Source organism: Cebus imitator, unplaced genomic scaffold (assembly GCF_001604975.1).
Source record: "Cebus imitator isolate Cc_AM_T3 unplaced genomic scaffold, Cebus_imitator-1.0 Scaffold590, whole genome shotgun sequence".
Lineage (NCBI taxonomy): Eukaryota > Metazoa > Chordata > Mammalia > Primates > Cebidae > Cebus > Cebus imitator.
Window position 1 is genome coordinate 1,010,840 of NW_016107905.1, and position 22,356 is coordinate 1,033,195.

Sequence of the window (22,356 nt, forward strand, 5' to 3'; positions counted from 1 at the left end):
TTTTTTTTCACTTAAACATTTTTATGATGATTTAGTTGGAAGTTGTACTTTGTCAGTTAATTTTGGTTCCAGTCCTTCAGTTAGCTGTTCATGTCTACTTTATAACATTCACTATACTAAACTCTTCTTCAAGATGGGGTGGGGATGGAAATGCAGTTTAGCCATGTCCTCAAGATAAAGTCTTGGTAAAAATAAATAAATGTCCTTTAGTTATATTTTCTCCTTGAGTGATTGTTTGTGTGTGTGTCTTTGAACATTGAATTTTCTTGCAAAGCATTTTTTCATTTTAGGTTTAAAAATCAATAGGCTGCTACACCAAGAATTTGAAGAAAGTTTAAGTAATGTGTAACATATTTTGCTGTGATTTATGTGAAGCTAATATACTTTTATATCACTTTTTCCAGCATAATTAAATGAATCTTAATTATAGCTCCAAGGTTTGTACCCACTATTGATGCAAACATTATAAATTACTTTCTAGTGATATAGTTTGTGTGCAGTAGTAACAGACAGATTAACTTCTTAGCATTGATCAAATCAAGTACTTTTTTTTTTTTTTTTTTTGAGACAGAGTCTTACTCTGTGGCCCAGGCTGGAGTGCAGTGGCACAATCTCGGCTCATTGCAACCTCCGCCTCCCAGGTTCTTCTAATTCTCCTACCTCAGCCTCCCAAGTAGCTGGGACTACAGGCGCATGCCACCACACGCTGCTAATTTTTTTGCGTATTTTAATAGAAATGGGGTTTCACCATGTTGTCCAGGCTGGTCTCAAACTCCTGAGATCAGGCAGTCCACCTGCCTCAGCCTCTCAAAGAGCTGGGATTACAGGTGTGAGCCACCGCGCCTGGCCATCCAAATCAGTAACTCTTTCTAGGAGTTCTTTGTACCCTTTTCAGAGCCTTCAGTTGAATACTAATTACCTATAAGGGCAAGGGAAAGACCACAAAAAAAGTATAAGATAGTCTTGTCTCTTTGGTTTTTAGTTTTTGTTTTTTGAGACAGTCTCACTCTGTCACCCAGGCTGGGGTGTACTTCCAATCATGTCAATCATGTACTTTAAATCAGCAAGTATATGAGCACTCTCTGATTCTGGTATTATCACATTACCAACAGCCAGTGATATCTTGACACAGCCTAAGATTGAAAGTGTTTTTGGCAGGCTCATGATTGGTCTAATATCCCCTGTTCCTGCCCCTACTTGGACATTAGGGCCTTAAGTATTTTTTTGTTGTTTTATGCAAGACAAAATTCTACCGAGAACATACTCATATGTGCTCAGTTTTTCCATAGAATAATCCTGTTAATGGAATATTATCACTGTACCAATAGATTATTAAAATTTTAGGGTACCTGACTAAATTAAGTGTAGTTGTACTTAATGTTTCACTGTGAAACCAACCAAATTTTAAAGCTAAAATAGGCCAGGCACAGTGGCTCATGCCTGTAATCCCAGTACTTTGGGAGGTTGAGGCAGGCAGATTACTTGAGGTCAGGAGTTCAAGATCAGCCTGACCAACATGGTGAAACTCTTAACTCCACTAAAAATGCAAAGCTTAGTCTGGCATGGTGGCATATGTTTGTACTATCCCAGCTACTTAGTAGGCTGAGGCAGGAGGATCCCTTGAACCAGGGAAGCAGAGGTTGCAGTGAGTAAGCTGGGATGGCACCACTGCACTCCAGCCTGGGTGACAGAATGAGAATCTATTTCAAAAAATAAATAAATAAACAAAGCTAAAATAATCTCACAGAAAAAAAAAAAAAAAGATCCAAAAGTAATCTGACTGTCCTGTCTTTCATTTGACCTGTCCTGCTAAAGTAGTTTTATTTCTTTAACAAATATAGAGGATCTTTCGCTTCATCTTTTGTTTTGTTTTGTTTTGTTTTGTTTTGTTTTGTTTTGTTTTTGGAAAAATACTGTAGAGCAGATGTAAAGGGAATGGAATGTAGTACCATTTCTGGTGTTGGGCTTACAGAGGAAAATATGAGAAAGGAATGCGAGAAAGTATCTGGATCCTAGATGTCGGGCGATGAGAACAAAAACAAGTGGAGCCGTGTTTGGAATCATTAGAAGCTTTAAGGAAGAATAGAACTGGAATAAATACAGAGAAAAAGACATTTGTCTATGTCCCGTAATACACAGAAAAAGAGTCTAAAATACGCTTTTTGTGAAGGTGAAATGTGCAATGAAAGTTTCGGTGGTTTGGCCTAGCTACAACCACTGGCCTTGTGTTAGAGATTTAGAGTATTGACTGATTGGCCTTTCCCCAACCACAAGTAAAACAGGTTTGATTTCTGCTTATTAAATGATAGTTTATACTGCTACCTACGGATGAAACCTACCAGACAGATTATAAAATTCCTGCTTCTCTAATGTACCTTTTATATACCCGAAAATTTCTAAAATATTTCTTGATGATGGCCATTTCTGTCCTTTAGTGCTTGATTTAAGAGGTCCCAGGAGTATAAAAGGGAGAGTTCAACAATCTCACTTCACCTCTAGTTCTCTGGCTTAAAATATTTCCAGCAACTTACTAAATGCTCAAACGAGTATGTATCTTAACTCCCATTGTTTGGGATAGAAGTAGTAGTGAACTGTTTTACTTTCAGCAAGAGAATGACTTAAGGGATGAGCAAACAATTTTGTACTGTCTTAAAAGCAGACCAGACTGGGTTGGGGGGAAGAGGACAAGGTAGTTTTCTCAGTATGATGTCAACTTGACATCAGGATGGTTCTCCTTTATCAAATTGTTTTAACTAATCATTTGAAGGTTGGAATGAAAATCAGGATTAATACATAAATTGTTTAATAAATGTTACTGTATTTGTAGGAATATTTCTATGTTTATGTTAATTTAATTAATTTTACTCTGTCACCCAGGCTGTAGTGGAGTGGTATAAATCACAGCTCACTGCAGCACAACCTCCCAGGCTCAGGTAATCCACCTTAGCCTCCTATGTAGCTGGGATTACAGATGCTCGCCACCGTGGCCAGCTAATTTTTTAAATTATTTTTTGTAGAGATGGGGTCTCCTTATGTTGCCCAGGCTGGTCTTGAGATCCTGGACTCAAGTGATCCACCCGTCTTGGCTTCCCAAAGTGTTGGGGTTACAGCCATGAGCCACTGCACCCAACCTAGGGATATTTCTTAAAGAAGAAATATTAATTTATATGTTAGCATAATGATACTAGTATTGCCACTTAGACATAGCATTTTGCTGCCTAGGAAATATTTCTACATCTTTCTCATTATAGCAACCCTTTGAGATAGGAAACAATTATATCTCTATTAATGGTTTTTAAAAAATTAGATTGCCTAAGTGATTCACCCAGATCACAAAGCAATACCAAAATTGTGCTAGATGAAAAAGACAAAGTTTTAACCTCAAAGATCCTGAAGGGGAGCCCCATAAAATGAATAGCTATGCTAAATAGTGGATCCGTAATTCTTGTCAAAGGGACCTTTTTAGACTCAATCAAATATTTGGTTTCACTAGACCTGAAGAGGTCACACTTGGCACCAATTTAGTTAAAAGCACATGGGACACAGAAAACAGCTTGCCAGCCCAGCATCATCAAGTGTTTCTCTTCTGTGGGAGTAGTCCTCTGGTGGTTCACACAGCCATCCAAGAATTATCCTCTGAACACAAGGAAACACACAATAGCTCAGATACAAGAGATAAGAGTAAGTGTAAGAGCTACCCTGACCTAGAAGCTTCATGTATAACAGGAGCCACTATCTCTTGTAATAGCTTCATGAACATAGTTTCTGGGTCCCTGCAAGGAATATGCCCCATTTACAGAGTCATTTTATTCAGAGAAACACAAGGCCATGTCTACCCATCAGGTATACTGTTTCTCCCAGTCTAGGTGTAATTTACCACATAGGGGCCATGTTTCTCATAAGCAATCTTATCTAGTAATACATTGCACCATTATGTTTCCTCAGGAACAGAGCTGTGAAGTTAACCCGAGTTGACCTTGGGTCAGTGTAGTACATAGTGGTGCAATGTATTACTAGACCAGGTTGCTTATGAGAAGCATGGCCCCTAAGTGGTTACCTTGGGTTAACTTTCTAGCTCTGTTCCTGAGGAAACATAACGGTGCAATGTATTACTAAACAGACTGATGGAATGATTAACCTCAGAAGAAAAAGTGACCTGGAGAGTTGAAAGGGTTTGTGTTTAATGGTCTTAACCCATTAAACAGGTAAAACAAGTTATTATCTTGGAGGAAAGGAGGCTGGGCATAGAATGGGGAGTCAGAAGAACAATTCTCAGAGCTCATACAGGGTCGGGAAACATACAAGTTCTGACCAGTAGTCCTGTGTCACCAACTAAGGATTCATTGGAGCGTCCAAAAGAAGTCTCATACTTTTTTAATAAGACCAATAATGGTCTCTTAAATGAGGCTACTATAGACTTACCATAGCAAAGTTTAAAAATGGATCTTAGGCCAGGTGCGGTGGCTCACACTTGTAATCCCAGCACTTCGGGAAGCTGAGGCAGGTGGATGATTTGAGGTCAGGAGTTCGAGACCAGCCTGGCCAACATGGTGAAACCCCTTCTCTACTAAAAATATAAAAATTAGCCGAGTGTGGTGGTGGGTGCCTGTAGTCCCAGCTACTCAGGAGGCTGAGGCAGGAGAATATCTTGAACTCGGGAGGCTGAAGTTCTAGTGAGCCGAGATTGTGCCATTACACTCCAGCCTGGGTGACAGAGCAAGACTCTGTCTTAAAAAACAAAAACAAAAATGACTTGAATCAAGTTGTATGCCAAAATAAAGTTTAACATTCAAAGGAAGGTAATAGCCAAACACTGAATTAAGTAATATCCCCAGTTCAGCATTTAAATTATTAGACATGCAAAGAAATAGGAAAATATGACTCATAACCAGAGACTAAAATCAATCAATAAAAGCTAACCCCTAAATGACAGAGACAGTGGAACTACCAAGGACATTAAAATGGCTATTATAAATATGTAGAAGTATTTAAAGGAAAGTTTGAATATATTATGAGAGAACTCGATTTTTTTTTTAACAAGTGGAATGTCTAGAGGTGAAAAATACAGTAACTGAAATCGAAAATTAACTGAATGGAGTTAGCAGATTACACACTGCAGAAAAAGCAGTAAACTTAAAGCTAGAGCAATAGAAAGTTTAAAACGACAGCACAGAAAGAAGACTTGGCGGGGGCGGGGGTGAGGAAAGAACAGAGTTTTAGTGACCTGTAGTATAATAGTAAGTGGCCTAACATTATGTTATTTCAAAAATATATGTATCTCGAAAATAAAAAGTATGACAACAATAGTGTAAAGGACAATGGAGGAAATGGAAGTACATGGTTGAAATGATTTTTAACATTTAACATATTAAAATTTGATGTCTCATGAAAAAGAAGGAGGTAGACGACAGAACCAAAAAAAAAAAGGTTGAACTCATGGCAAAAATGTTTCCAATTTCATGAAAACTGTAAACTCAGATCCACAAAGTTAGACCAACCCCAAGTATGATAAATAAATACAGCAAAGAAAAAGCATGCACACCAACACACATCATTAAATTTCTATAAACTAATAATAAAGAGAAAAATCTTAACAGCACACATTTCACACACATGGCCAAACAAGAATGACAGCAGACTTCTCATTGGAAACCATGCAAGCCAAAAAGCAATGAAATAACCTTTTTTTGAAATGCTGAGGGGGAAACTCAATCTAAAATTTTATATCCAACAAAATATTTTTTAAAAGACAAACTAAAAGATTCTTCAGATAAACAAAATCTGACGTAATTGATTGCTAGCATACTTGCACTGTAAGAAATGTTAAAGCAGCTAGGCATGGTGGCTCATACCTGTAATCCCAGCACTTTGGGAGGCCAAGGTGGGCAGATCAGTTGAGGTCAGGACTTCAAGACCAGTGTGGCCAACATGGTGAAACCCCATCTCTACTAAAAATATAAAAAAATTAGCCAGGCATGGTTGCGCATGCCTGTAGTCCCAGCTACTCGGGAGGCTAAGGCAGAAGAATTGCTTGAATCTAGGAGGTGGAGGTTGCAGTGGGCCGAGATCGAGCCATTCTACTTCAGCCTAGGCAACACAGCGAGACTCTGTCTGAAAAAAAAAAAAAAAAGAAAAAGAAAAAGGAAAGAAAGAAAGAAATGTTAAAGGAAATTCCTTAGGCAAAAGGTAAATAAAAACAGACGGAAACAAGATTTACACAAATACAAGGGAAGTACCAGAAATCGTAAGTATGTGGATTTTTCTCTCATTTAAAAATTTTTTTAGTAGGTGATTTGCTGTCTAAAGATGTACTATGGGGTTAACATAGAATTAAAATGTAAGACAACAAGCCAGGCTCCGTGGCTCACACCTATAATCCCAGCACTTTGGGAGGCTGAGGCAAGAGTATCACTTGAGCCCAGGAGTTTGAAACCAGCCCATGTGACATGGCAAGACTCTGTCCCTACAAAAAATAAGAAAATTAGCTAGGTGTGGTGGTGCATGCCTGTAGTCCAGTTACTCACAATGCTGAGGTGGGAGGATATTTTGAGCCCAGGAGTTGGAGGGTGCAGTGAGCTATGATCACGCCACTGTATTCTAGCCTGGTTGGCAGAGTGAGACTGTATCTCAACAATAAAAAAATTAATTAAAAGTATGACAACAGTAGTATAAAGGACAGTAGGGAGAAATGGAAGTACATGGTTGAAATATTTTTTGAACATCGAAGGTAGACTGTGAAAAGTTAAAGATACATACTTGAGGGCCAGGCATGGTGGCTAATGCCAATAATCTTAGCACTTTGGGAGGCTAAGGCAGGAGGATCAGTTGATGCCAGGAATTCTAGACTACACTTGAGCAACATAGCAAGGCCCTGTCTCTGAAATAAAAATAAAAAATTAGCCAGATGTGGTGGCATGTACCTGTAGTCCTAACTACTCAGGAGACTGAGGCAGGAAGATCACTCAGGCCCAGAAGTTCATGACTTCAGTGAGCTATGATTGCACTCCAGCATGAGCAACAGAGTAAAAACCTGTCTCAAAATAAAATAACGATCTCTATTTGTAAACCCTGGAGAACTCACTTAAAAAAAAAAAAAGATTGGGGGGAAATAGGAGAGGAACAGCAGGGGGTGGGGAGTTGGGGAGAGATAGCATGGGGAGAAATGCCAGATATAGGTGAAGGGGAGGAAGGCAGCAAATCACACTGCCACGTGTGTACCTATGCAACAATCTTGCATGTTCTTCACAAGTACCCCAAAACCTAAAATGTAATAAAAAAGAAGAAGAAGATAGGATATCAAGATAAGGTGGAAACCTGGGGTTGGAGGAGTTGCCATGGTAATGCTAACTCCCACCTTCACCTACAGGCTTTTGTTATAGATTATCTACTCTGTACCAAGACCCAAGAACAAAGAACAGGTGGGAAAATAGATAACAAATAGCAAGATGATAAATGTGGACCCACTCATTAATAATTTCATGAAATATAAATGGTCTAAACAAAGAAAAGACTAGGATTGTCAGACTATCATGAAGCAAGACAGCACTACATGTGGTCTATAAGAAATCCACTTCACATGTTAGGACACAGGATAAAAGTAAAAACGATGGGGGAAAATATGCCATGCAAACATTAAGCATGAGAAGCAGGATTGGCTATACTTAATGTCAAGCAAGTAGACTTCATAACAAGGAATATTACCAGAGATGAAGAGGGATGCTTTGTAACGATAAAACTAACTTCATCAAGAGATGTAACAATCCTAAAAATATAGGGACCTGCTATGGTTTTAATGTGTCTCCCAAAGTTTGTGTGTTGGAAACTTAATCCCCAATTCAACAGTGTTAAAGGTAAGGCCCAATAAGAGGTGATTTGGTCATGAGGATATGAGCCCTATGAATAGATTAATGTCATTTCCACAGGAGTGGGTTAGTTATCAGGAGTGGTCTTGACATAAAAGTGAGTTCAGCCCCCCTTGCTCTCTTTCTTGTTCTCCCTCTTTCTTGCTTTCTGCCTTCCACCATGGGATGACATGAAGGCCCTTGCCAGGTGCCAGTGCCACGCTCTTGGACTTCCAGGCTCCAGAATTGTGAGCCAAATAAGTGTCTATTGTTTATAAATTGCCCAGTAAGAAAGTATTCTGTTATAGCAACAGAAAACAAACTAACCCAACACTCAATAATAGAATTTAAAAATACATGAATTAAAAACCTCAGGATATTTTAATGTGCATTTATACCAGTGTTGTTCAAAATGTTGCACACCTGAGTATCTTGTTAAAATGCAGATTTTTATTTGGTTGGTCTGAGGTGGACTCACAGGCTCCGTTTTTCATAAACTTCCAGGTGACCACACTTTGACTAGCAAGCTCTCCTACACAATACTGCTTTCCATGAGGTAGCATAGGAAAGTGCCTGGTAGGTAATAGGTGAACAGTAAATAGTGATAGAATCTGACTAAACAGTGCAAGGCACATAAATGGCTGCAAAGATGAGCAAGAATGATCTTAGGCAGTAGGAATAGAGATGAGCATAAACTTTAGTACATGGAGCAATATAACATTTTTATGGGAGGGAATGCTGGTGGAGTGCTAAGAGGACAAGGAATCATAGGTAAGTAACAAGCGTAATATTGAAAGACTACTCACACTCTGGGCTAGACATTAAGGTAAGTGAATGATGGGCTAGGAGATAGGAGGGGCTGCGATAGGAGGGTCCTCTATTACAGGACCCTCGGGCTTGGCCAACTATATTGCTTCTCTAGCTTGGAGAAAATGAGTATAGTTAAGTCTCTTGGTGTCTGTTCCATAGTGAGTAGTTTGAAGAGTATCCAACAATTCTGGGTCCTTTCCCACAATGATCATAATGACCCTGGCCATTCTAGAGATCACTTTCCTTTGACACTGTCAGAGAGCTCAGAGACCTGTTAGAAGCATGGTCACCAGCTTCCAGCTACAGTGCACCTCCAGAAAGGATTACCATAATGTTCGTCTCAATTATTTTGCAAATCACAGTGGGAGGTTGCAGTTATAATGACAGAGGAGGAGGAAACTTCATGTTTCTTGCAGTGTGTTGGGAAAAGATTTGAAGATGCAGGTACTGAAAGGCTGTTGAGGACAAATGGTCATTAGAATGAAGTTGATTGGAGAGCAAAGTCAGCAAAGTCTTGCTTGATACTTCAACATATCCTCAATACCCTTGCTTCTCTAAGCCAAGCCCTCTGAATCTTTTCAGGTACTTGGATTGAGAAATTACTTCTTTCTTTCTTGTAAAGGGCTAATGATCGCTACTGAGACAATTATGTATTTGAGCCTTGTGACCTATATGTGAATGGTGAGCATCTCTGAATCCTACCCAGTATTCCTGCAACAAACCAGTTTAGATATTGGGATTCTGCAGTCTGTATAAGATTCTGTACCAACAGAGCCCCTGTCAGTGAGTCAGTGTGCAGCCAGCATGGAGCATGCTGCCCTGAGAGGCCATGGATAGGAGGATCACTCAGGCTTCCCAACAAGGACAACCTTCTCCTCCCGCTGCCCATCACCAGCTTTGATAGCCACCCACTCCAGCCCCCAGCCACCCTCTGCCTAGACAAGCTCCTCTTCCTACTTGGGCTCTAACTTCTCACTGCAGGCCACACCTGCACAGGGATGCCCTACTCATCCTGCTTATTTACAAAGGTAATTCTGCATTTATGTGACCGGCTGTCCCAGTAACAGTTATGCTGTTTCCATCTCATTTTCACTGTTTAACTTAATTCTTGGGTAAGTGCAGAGCTGGGTAAATGATAACTATTATTATGAAACAAACTTTTGCACACTTTCTATATGTACATTATACTTAATCAAACATATTCCCCAGCAATATTTAATATTGCTATCATACAATACTGCCAGAAAGATTCTGTACCAACAGAGCCCCTGTCTGTTACTGTGAAGTTACTCCTGTATCTTATTCATGTTACTGTGAAGTTACCCCTGTATCTTAGTGGAGGCCTAGGACCCCAGGCCAGTCCAGTCACCAGCTGCTCAGGCAAGGACTCTTGTTCACCTTCTGATACTTCTTGATTCTCTAATAGGCTATCCTTGGCCCTTTGGTAAGGGCTGAAAGATCTGATAAAAACATAAGGACTGTTTGTTTGGTTTTTAAAATTTTATCTGTTAAGCTATTTCAAGAAATATCTGTAAATTTCTAAAGCTGCTCAGCCAGCAGTAATGACCCTAGCATAGGTGGGACCTTGCCTTGCCTTGATCCTTTACCTTTTGCATTGATTTGCACTTGGCACACTGTTCCTGTTGGAGATGTGCCCACCAGTATAAGATTCCAGTGGTATTAAGGAATTACTGTGACTTTAAGATTTGATAATGCCATTGTGGTTATTTTTTCAAGTTCTCTTTTAGAGTGTATACTGAAATATTTACAGATAAAATGACATATCTGAGATGTGCTTCAGATAATCCAGTGGAAGGGTGTAGATGAAACAAGATTAACCATAAATTGATAAGCTGGGTGGTGGATTTTCACCTCTTCTTTTTCATATGCTTGAAACTTTCCAGAAGGAAAAGTTATAAAAAAATAAATAAATAAAATATTCGATTACAAAGTTATACTCTGTCTTGGCTACTGCATAGCTGTAGTGCTAAAGCCAGCAGGAACATTTCTGAGGCTGGCAATGTATCTGTGTTCCTTACTCCTCCATAGGGCTTTACCGTTTACCGGCCAGATTCATGCTCCATCCACCTGGATACACTGGCCCACCTCTCCCCTCAGCCTGAGCAGAAGAGGGAGTGATGCATTCTCAAAGCAGGGCCTGTTTGGGCCACAAAAGAAGCCTTTATTGAGGATGACTTTATTGTCTGGTTGCTTGGCAGGGGGAGCTTGCACGAGGCCGAGGTGGCTCTGCTGTGTCAGGCTGCCATTCTGCAAGCCTGGGAGCAGCAGGGGATGTTTGGAGCCACTGAAGCTGCATTTCTGACACATGCTAATGAGCTCGCCCAGGGATGTAAACAGAGTCAGCACTTCAAACTAAATTGTGGTGAAATTTAACAACCCTTGCTTAACCTCCCTAAACTGCTTCTGACTGGACACAGGCATGCCGATAGAAAAGGGAGCATTTCCCACCTCTGACAGCTTTCCAATACTGGTTTGTAAAAAGCTACCAAATGTGCCCAGTCTCACTCAGTGTGGGCATCCCCAAAGGAGAAAAGCAAATGTGTTTTCTGAATTCCCAATTTCAGGCCTCTCCACTTATCTATAATCTTCCCCAGTCTGATCAGGAAGTAAGCTGTCCTGGGTCCAGTGGGCTGTGCCGGGGACCTTAGAGAGCTCCTTCAGGGAGTCAGAAGACTCATTAAGCTGACACTTAACAGCTGATTTTGTCATGCTACTTTTAGACCGTTCCTAATCAGGAGCCATTAGTCCCTGAGGTGGTTGTGATCATTGCATATTTGCAAAAGTAGGTCTTTCTCTAGTTTTGAGGACTCGTGGTTGCATCACTGTGTAGGTACCGTGGACACAGCTGGGGAGGCCAACTACATGGATGTTCCTCATGAAGAAAGGCTAACCACTCTGTTTCCTAAGAACAGCCACTCACCTTGAAAACACATGCCAGTGGTTCACAGTGGAGCTCTCCACTCCTCGTGGACCCCATCCAAAGCGGCTCTTCCTATTTTGAATGGAATTGCTGACCAGCCAGCCTTTCAATCCTGAAACCTGGGTACAAGCTTTCACTTCTTCCTTCCTCACTTTCCACATTCATTTCGTCAGCAAGTCTTGCTTTTATCCTTGTCTCTCTGCCATTATTAATTTGTTTTAATTATTCATTTCCACAAATATTTACTGAGCACTTACTATGTGCCAGACACAATGTTAACCTCTAGGGATATAATGGAATAAGACAGTTCCCCGTGATCCTTCCTTCCCTTCCGATCCTTCCTTCCTATGTGTTCTGTTTGGGCCCTAATCACAACCCCAGTCAGTGCCTTAGTCAGGCCCTCATCAGTCATCATTTGCAATAGTTTCCTAATTGATCTTCCTGCCTCAGGGTGACTCTGGGTCAGTTAGTCAGTCATCATTGTCTTGTTCTGAATGACAGAAACCCATTTTTACTTATTTAGGTAACAAGAGTGAGGGGTATAGTTTACTGAGTTGTGTAAACAAATTACAGGAATGGCCAGAGCATGGATGAGTCTTAGGATCAAATGGAACCAGAAGCTGATGGGCAGCAGGAATGTCTGCTATTTCTGGTCCCTACTTCCCTGTAAGTGTTAGTGTCACTCCCTCTGCCCTCTGACCTGGCCAGCTTCTTTCCCAGGGATGCCCAATGTCTTCAAGTTTTACCACTTTAAAAATATTCCTTTCTAGTCGAGTTCAAAAATCCCAAGAAATATTCTTGGACTGGCCCAGCTTGGGTCACCTGCTCTGAGGACAAGGTGGGATCTGGGGGGTGGGCAGCCTCTGAGCTGGCCCCTGGTGAGTCCCACCTCCTGGTATTCATGCCCTTGTGTAAACCTGACTCTTAGGGGAAGGCTGAACTTATGAATGACTCTCCCAAAAATAGCATACAGCAAAAGTAATGAGATCTCACTACCAATATGAAGTTACAGAAGGACTGTGGCTTCCATCTTGGTGTGCTCTTTCAGTCTCTCTGGGAGTGTTGGCTCCGGGGGTAGCCAGCTGCCATGTTGTGAGACAGCCCTATGGAGAAAGCCCATGGAAGTGAGCTTGGAAGCAGATTCTCTATCTCTGCTGGAGCCTTGAGATGACTGCAGCCCTGGCTTGACACACTGATTGCAACCTCATGAGAATCATTGAGCCAGAACCCTCAGGTAAGCCACTCCTGGATTCCTGACCCATGGAAACTGTGAGATAATAAATGTTCATTGTTTCCAGCCACTAAATCATGGGTAATTTGTTACACAGCAATAGGCAGCTAATGGAGCCTATTATAAAATGGAAACTTCTATTCAACCCACAAAAGAAAGAGCATTTCCCAGAAAAAGGAGGCAGGTAGTTTTGGCTGATGAAGAATAGACATCCATCACTACCCTCTAATAATCTATCCTCTTCCATGCTGTGGAAGAGGAAGTTTTTCATAATGAAAACCTGATTATGTCACTTTTTTGCAATTCTTCCTCTTTTTCTTCTTTTTCTCTTTATTTTGAGATTGGATCCCATTCTATTGCGCAGGATGGAGTGCAGTGGCAAATTCACATGTCACCATAGCCTCAAACTCCTGGGCTCAAGCGATCCTCGCATCTCAGCCTCCCAAGTAGCTAGGACTAATGCTGTGCACCACCATGACTGGCTAATATTTAATTTTTGTTTGGTAGAAACAGGGTCTCCCTATGTTGCCCAAATTGGTCTGAAGCTTCTGGCCTCAAGCAATCCACCTCGGCCTCTGCTTCCCAAAGTGCTAGGATTATAGGTGTGAGCCACCACACCTGGCCTTCCTGCTTGGAATTCTTTTGCCCCACACAGCCCCAGCTTGGAATTCTTGAAACTCTCTATCACTCTTAGTTTGTTTGGGCTGTTACAACAAAGTACCATAGACTGGGTGGCTGATAAACAGTAGGAATATATCGCCCCAGATCCACAGGCTGTAAGATCAGGTGCCAGGATGGCTAGGCACTGGTAACGGGACTCTTCCAGGTGCAAGATGGCCACCTTCTTGTTGTACCTTCACATGGAGGAAAGAAAGTGAGAGAGTTCTCTAGGGTGTCTTTTACAAGGACATTAATCCCATTCATGAGGGCTGCCACCCTCATGCCTTAATCACCTCCCAAGGGCCCCCACTTTCTAATGCCATCACTTTGGGGGTTAGGTTTCAACACATGAGTTTGGGGGCTGGAGCGCAAACATTTAGTCCATTACACATGTCAGGTTGTAGGTGTCCTGAAAAGCAGGTTCCATCACCCAGCCACCCACTCCCCTTCCTTTGGCTCCTGCTCTCTTACAGTCTCCTGGGGTGGAAAATCTGGGTCAATGTGAGTGGCTCCTAAGTGAGAAGAATATTGAAGAGGAAGAGCAAGGAATTATGACCTTCAGGGAAGCAGTAACATTTTTCTTAAAAATTGTTTGAGCAAAGAATTTGTAGATATTTGCAATTTGTATGCAAATAACTAAAGACTCCTATATCCTGAGACGAGACATGGCCCTAGGCAAAAGCTTGAAGATGACTGTTGAGAAGCCTGCATCAGTTTCTCTTTGCTGCCAGTTTAAATGAAAATCTTAGATAATTTCAGAGCTGCAATTTCCACTGCCTTAGCCTTTCAACAAATCCATTAGTATGGGAGGCAGTTTTCTAACAAGGTAGGTGCATCCCCATCTGTATGTACCACATCATCTCTGCTGCATAATCTTTGTTCTCACATTCATTGTCTGTTTAATCAGGCACTGATTTGGCATCCACTTGCATATGCTGCGTCCCCTATGCCTGATGAAAAAGACTTTTCAGTGGGTCAAACCTCACCTAATTTCATGAAAACGCATGTCAACAGCCAAATTAAAAGAAAAAGCTGACAACAAATTGACATGCATCCCAAACCCCCGAGACTCACAGAACTGAGGGAGAACAGTAGTTTTATTGTACTCATCGCCACTTGTTCATTCATTCAACAAACACTTACTGCAAGCACCCACCATGCACGAGGTACTATACTAAGTGCAATAGACAAATCATCTTCATGCAGTCTGCAGTCCAATTGGAGTGCAGAAAAGCACAGGCCATTCCAATGCAACCCTGATTCAAGGTTAAAGCGGGGAAGTACAGGAACCCAAGGAATCTCTAGGAGGGGCCCTCACCCAGTGGCTAGGGATGGGGTGGAGAATCTCAAGGAAGCTCCTGGCATTCCTGCCCTTGAATTGCATCCATTTGTCCATCCTATCCATCCCTGACAGGATTCCTCTTTGCAAAGTTAACAAGCATGGCATGCATCTGTCTTGAATGCATGCCCCTTTTTAGAGCCCAGGAACCAGGGCTAGGACTGGAGTTGGAGTCAGCACCTTCCAGGAGAGGCTCATCTTGCCTCAACAGAGCCTCATTCATTCATTCATTCATTCATTAGCAAACACTTACTGACCACCTCTTCTGTACCAAGCTCTGGCAGTCCAGCCGTGAGCAGGACAAATACTTCTTCCTCAAGGAGCTGGGGCACTCTTTTGGGCACCATGCCTCTTTTTCTATAATTACTTTAGCTCATTGACAAGTGTTATCTCATTTAAATCTCACAACACCCCTAAGAAGTAGTTATTATGATCCCTGCTTTGCTAGTGAGGGGACCTAGTTTCAGACAGTTCAAGTAACTAGGCAGGTTGCCCAGCTAGGAAGATAAAGGCTTCAATTCTAGGTTAGACTCCCAGCCTCTTCTCTTTCTCTTCTGTTGGGCAGACTGACTACTGAGCTGCGAGGGGCCTCCCGACAGCAGCTTTCTCTGTGTTGTGGATAAATATCTGTGATTCCTTCTCAGCAGCGTGACTGCCATCCTCCCTCAGGCCTGGTGATGGCAGCAAGGCCATGCGCTTGCTGTATGGCCCCCACAAACAGAGGACACTGGCCAAGAACTATCTCCGCAGCCTGCCTCTTCTCTGCTCCATGAGGCAGGCCCAGGGAGCCCTAAGTCATGTCAGGCAGGGATGCAGACGAGGCTCTGACAGCTGTGCTCTGAAGACCTCAAACAGAACCACTCTTCCGCCTTATAACCTTCCCTCCTGGCCCCAATATTCTGAAGGTTTTCAAAGCTTTGTTGGAACATTAAGTCTCCTGCTGAACTTACTTTCTTCACAAGGTAAAAGGAAGTGCCATGAAACAAGGTTTCAAAGCCAGACCAGCAGTCTTCCACTCAGGAATTAAGTGGGCGCCTGGACTCCCCAACCTCTTCTTTCTCTGGTCAACTTCCCACTGTTTCAGGCCACCATGTCTGAGCTGGAAAGTCTTGCCCTGATGGCTGGAGAATGTCCTGACCAGCTGGAAAATTCAAAGCTTTAGGGTCTAGCAGCTCTGGCCTGCCCAGGGTCACATAAAAATATCCTGATGGTTCCCAGACTACTGTGCATGCTCTCCAGTTTACAAGGCCTGAAGACAGACATTTTCCCATTTCATCTGTCCCCACATCATTCCCATTTTTCAGTTGGGAACACTGAGGCTCAGGATGCCCAAGTGGCTGACCGAAAGTCTTCCAGCTCAGAAATAGCTGGACCAGAGCTACAGCAATTGTTCTCTTATTGCAAAGCCAAACTCTCCTCTCCATCCCTGCTGCCCAACACAGAAAAGCAGCCAAGAAATAACTAAGATGGACACACTTGGTTATAATCGTTTTAAATAAGCCTCACTGCTGAATGAGCATGCAGAGATCCAGGCACCTGGTAGAAGGTGTGGGGCTCCACAAAGCATCCTGAAGCCTCTACCTTGAGTGGACCAAGCCACAGGGCAGGGTATACACAGGTCTGAACAAGCACAAAACGAATGTCTGAGGACAAATAAGGCAGAGCAGAGAACCTTGAGGCCAGGAGGACATTTGGAGCAAATAGACCTGGCCAGGAGGCAGGGAGAAAGCAGGCCATGCTGCACAGAGCCCTGGGCCCTCAGGCCAGCCCCGCCAGGGACCTCACCCTCCCAAGCCCCAGAGAAGATGCCTGGCCCCAGGCAGACCATTTGCCATCGCCTCCAAAGCTGCATCATGGGACATTGTATTCCTGGGTCTATTTTGTCCTGTGGTACCAATTTCCTGCCCTGTGACTTTATTATTTTTTTATTTACGTATTTTTTTGAGATGAAGTCTCATTCTGCTGCCCAGGCTGGAGAGCAGTGGTGTGATCTCGGCTCACTGCAATCTTTACCTCCCGAGGTCAAGCAATTCTCCTGCCTCATCTTCCTGAGTAGCTGGGATTACAGGCATGAGCCACCACACCTGACTAATTCTTGTATTTTTAGGGAGACAGGGTTTCATCATGTTGGCCAGGCTGATCTGGAACTCCTGGCCTCAGGTGATCCACTCGCCTCGGCCTCCCAGAGTGCTGGGATTATAGGTGTCGGCCACCGTAATTTTAGGTGCTTCAGCCTCCCATCCTGTTTCTATATCTGCAAAATGATGATGGCAGAACCAACCCTGGCCCACCCTACCTCCCAGGGTGCTAAGAATCAGCCATGTAAGGATATGGGATGTGGGGACAAGAGCTCTCAGCCCGTTAGAGCTTTGCACGGGGCCTCAGTGTCCTCAAGTACAACATGGGGATAACAGCACAAATGTGTCAGGGCTCTATGACTATACAAACTGATATGTGAAAGGCAATAAGGGGCAGCAAGGAACATGGACCCTGGATCAGACTTAATGATTTTAAATCCTGCTAGCTGGATAATCTTGGGCAAGTAGGTTAATTTCTCTGGGCTTTAATATCTTAGTTTGTAAATGGAGTGATATTGAAAATATCTACCTGATGGGGTTGTAAGGATCATAGAAGATAAAATGTGTGTTTCAGTGGTCAGTGAACACTAGGATCAGTTATAAATGTCACTGAAGGGAGTACTCGTAGAAAGGGCTTTGTCATGTAACTTACAGTAAAATGTATGCCCATCCTGCAGGCTGGGGGTGCAGCACTGATTCCTTGATTAATAGATCTTCTGCAGCAGAAGCTCTTCTAGAATGAAGTCAGCCATATGTGGCTGGTGCTGGGGAAGAAACTCATAAATCATGCCAAGCGAGGCTGGCATATGGCAGCTGGTTCAGTGGCAACCCTTAGCCCAGCCCGGTGCCCACCCTCCCTTCACCCCAGAGGTATCCATCACTGCCCAGAGCTCTGTGGCAGGCAGCTTGCTTAGCAGAGGCAAGGCCCACAGCACCCAGCTCTTTGAGCCTTCTGTACCATGTGGTGACATGTACTGGCCCCCAGTCAGGGGACCAGAACCCATCTCAATCACCAAAACAGTGGCTCTCAAACCTCAGCATGCATCAGAATCCCCTGGAAGGCCTGTTAAACTCAGAGGGCTGGCCCCACCCCCAGAGTTTCCAATTCAGTAGTTCTGAGTGGGGCCCAAGGGTTTGCCTTTCTTTATTTCTTTTCTTCTTTTTTTTTGAGACAGAGTCTCACTCCGTTGCCCAGGCTGGAGTGCAGTGGCGCCGTCTCAGCTCATTGCAACCTCTGCCTCCTGTGTTCAAGGGATTCTCTTACCTCAGCCTCCCGAGTAGCTGGGACTACAGACTAATTTTTGTATTTTTAGTAGAGATGGGGTTTCCCCATGTTGGCCAGGCTGGTCTCTCACACCTGACCTCAAGTGATCCGCCTGCCTCAGTCTCCCAACTGGCCGCTTTTCTTCTTCTTTTTTTTCTTTTTGAGATAGGGTCTTGCTCTGTTGACTAGCCTGGAGTGCAGTGCTGCAATCATAACTCACTGTGACCTCAATCTCCTGGGCTCAAGTAATCCTCCCGCCTCAGCCTTCCAAGTAGCTGGGACTACAGACATGTACCACCATGTCTGGCTAATTTTTAAATTTATAGTGTAGATGAGGTCTCACTATTTTGCCCAGACTGGTTTCAAACTCCTGAGCTCAAGTGACCCTCCCACCTTGGCCTCCCAAAGTTCTGGGATTATGTCATGAATCACTGTGCCCGGAGAAGAGTTTGCATTTCTAATAAGTTCCCAACTGAAGGGGCTGGTCTGCAGGACCATTGACACATGCTCCTGTGGGAGTGAGTTTAAACCTCGCTGTTTATCCTTGGGCAAATTTCTTCTCTCAACTAAGCCTCGTCTGTAAAGTGAGTGTATCAGAACCTATCTCACTGCGGTGCATATGGCAGCCTTACTAAGATTCTGGGTACCCAGAAAGTGCTCAGTCTGTGTCAGTCCTCAGCATCAGCGACACATTGTTTTTGAGACAACTAATGAATAGGGAGAGTGGAGTTGTGACAGTACCAAACTTGGAAGAAGTGAGAGGAACAATGAACAAATGTATACTGTGTGCTTTCTGGATGCAATGTACTAATTCCTAAATGTCAAAATGCTTTATCGTTAAAAGACAAAGCAAAACAAAAACAAGCCCAGGTAGAATGCTTTATCTTTAATTAATTCATTCAGCAAACAGACATTTGCCGTAAGTCTGAGAAGCAGGCTCTGTGCTGTGGCAGTGGGCGGTATGAAGCTGGAGCAGGCATGCTTCCTGTCAGCAAGGAGCTACAATCTAACAGAAAAAAAGAGGACGAGAGTAGCGAAGACAGGAGCACCTCATGGCAGACGGAGGAAGGTGATGACAGGCTGGGAAGGAACACTCGACACCCTCGAGAAGCAAGCTGGAGAGGTTCTTTTCAGACAGGTGGCGGATCAGGAAGTGTTTCCTTGTGGAGGCGTCATTTATTTGTCTGGAAAAATGGGTAGCATTTAACCCATGGAGTTAACAAAGTATGGGGAAGAACAGCAAAAGCACCAACAAGAGAAAGCAGAAAGCAACTTCAAACTACATGATTCAGGTCAGTTTGGTTGATTGCAGGGTGAGGAAGACAGATTGGGAGCTGAGGTTGGCCTGGCTGTCTGCTGTCAGGCACTGGACAGCTGTGACCATCGGTGGTTCACGGGGCTCCTCCGAGAGCATTCCACGTCCTTTGTGGGGCAGGTGTCCAGCACACCACTGTGGGCTTGATGATAGACGTGATGATGAGGCACAGGGGTGAGAGTTTGCATGGTCTAGGTGGGGGATCCCCCGGGAGCTCTAAGCACTGCCAGAGCCAGCTCACCTTCCCAGCATCCTTCAGAAGGAGAAGTCAGCCCCATGCCCCCACCAGATTACTGCAGGACCAAGGCCACCCCACACACCCAAGAGAAAGCCCCTAGTGCCACTCTGCTGCTCCACCTACTGACTTCACGACTTCCTATGACCTGATTTAACTTTAGCATCCCCCACACTCCCACCCCCATGGAGACCAAGGCTCTGGAAGGCAGAGTCATCCTGGGCGAGGGGCAGCCCCTGCCCTTGTGAGCAGAGAAACTTGGAGCTCTGTCTAACAAGGCTGTAGGACCTGCAGTCCACCCACGGGGAGAGCAACAAGCCTCCTGCCATGCTGGGAGCCGTCTCTGACTCAAGAGAGACCCCTTCGGGGTGGTCCTAGAGCAGCTGTCTCCAAAGACTCTTACTTCCTGGTTCTCCTGCCAGAAAGTCCCCAAGATTCTCCTGCCATCCCTGGTTTCCCAACCAACTGAGGGTCTCCCAGCTGGGGACTTTCTCTGCCACTGCTGGGCTCAGACTCCAGTCCCTACATTCTTCTGGCTCCTGGGAAAGTATAGTAAGGAGTCCAAGGGTTGCCATCTTTCCCCTTGGCTTCTCCCTCTTGCGGTGAGTCCAGTGCTGAGTGTCAGGGAACACAATCCTGAGCCCAGCTCCTCCTGACTCTCTCCTGCACATCTTCCCCTCCCGGGGCCCCGAGCTCCCCTTCCTGGTACACAGGACTTAAATGTGCAAACACATCACTTGGGCCACTCAATACAGACATGGGAATGCTGAGCCCGCCAGTCTGGGTCAGACTCAGGAGCATACAGATCTACAATCCCTCCAGGGATACTGAGCAGGTTATCTGGACCACATCTTAAGAGACACTTATTTGAAAGACAAATTGTTAGACAGGCTTTGTTTTCAGATGGCTTGAGGGGATCAGAAGCAACCTGAAAGCATGACAAAGACAAGTCTTCCCTGGAACGCCTCCACGATAAGTATCTGTTCTCTCCAGATAAGGGTCACAAATTCCCATGCCAACTAGTCCCACCTTCCCGAAGGCAGAATACCGAGCCCTGGAGAAATGGTCCCTAGGTCAAGAAGCACAGGCCATGTCTGTTGGGGTTGAAATGGCTCCCATAGCTTCCTTCTAGAATTCCCCTGTTGTAACAGGCTGGTCTCTATCACCACGATGCTGCCTGCAGGGTAAAAAGCCCAGGCCACCCGGCAAGGTGCCAGCTGAATTGCCAAGTCTGCGAGTGTGGCCAGTGGACTTCACCAGACCTTATCCTGCCCAAACTTTATCCAGCCTGAGGCAGCCATTGCCTGGAATGTCATTTAAGCTGTCCTGGAAGCATCGCCTTCTGGGGAGGGAGCACCAACTCACTGACACCCTGGGTGAGAGTTCCCTCTCCTTGCTCCCGGAGCTCCTGCTTTCCCCTGCAGCTTTTACTGTGTGGCATCACAGCTGCTGCTGATGGTCCTCTGCTAGAATATTTGTTCTTGAGGGCAGGGACCATTTCTATCTTGTTTATGTTTGTGTCATCACCTCTAGCAAAGTGCTTGGCATGTAGCAGGGACTCCGAAAATATTTATTAATAATAGTAATAACAAACTGATTAAGCGTTTAGAAAGGGCCAGATGCTTTGCAATCAGGCTTCACAAAAAATCCTTTATGGCTGTAAGTACCCCATTTAGCAGGTAAAGAAATCGAGGCTGAGAGATGAAATAACTTATTCAAGAGCTCACAGCTGGCAAATGGCAGAGTAATGAGGGATCTAGCTGACTGGGTATTTTAAAAATTTTAATTGAATTTTTATTTATTTGTAGAGATAGGGTCTTCCTATGTTGCCCAGGCTGGTCTTGAACTCCTGGGTTCAAAGGACCCTCCCAATTCAGCCTCCTGAATAGCTGGGATTATAGGTGTGAGCCACTGCGCCTGGCTTGAATGGGTCGTTAGAGCCCACAGCCCCTGTACACTCTTCTCCACACGTCACAGGGCTGAATTCAGCAGGAGACAGTGTCCTCAGATGGCTGTGGAGCTTCAATCCGGGTCAGCTACTCAGACAGCCCAGCTGCCAGGCCAGGAGAGAGTAGGGCCTCCCCTGCTCCATCTCCAGGTCTTTCCCAAGTGCCTGGCAGTGGGGACCTCTTCCCATAAGAGAAGTTGGCTGGGTCTCCCCCTCCTTCTGGAGGAGCACTGACTCCGGCCATCACAGGGACACGCAAATACCAAACACACTGAGAACATTGTTGGCAATGAAATTGCAGACGTTATAAGCTCCAGCCTTTCCTTTCCAGGTTTCCTTTCCTGTTCCCTGGTGGGAGAGGACCACACCACATGTGGTGCTGGGAGACCTCTCCCGCAGGCCTTGGGGTGCTGGAGCCCTGGGAGGACAGTCATATTGTCCAGGTTATTTCTCCCAACTGCAAATGGAGACAGCCCTCCTGAGGGGCCGGGGAAAGAGCCCTTGTAAAAACTGAAGCCAAGTCACAGAGCCCCAGGGATCCAGGAACTGCTCACTGCTGTAAAATGGGAGTCTGGCCCTGGTGCAGAAGTCCCTCCTGGCGCACCCCCTCCCCTGTAGGCTCTTGGGGGACTCTCCTGCCAGTGACACAACTGTTAATAGCCAACCTGGGGCTTTTGCTGATTCCTCCAGGGGC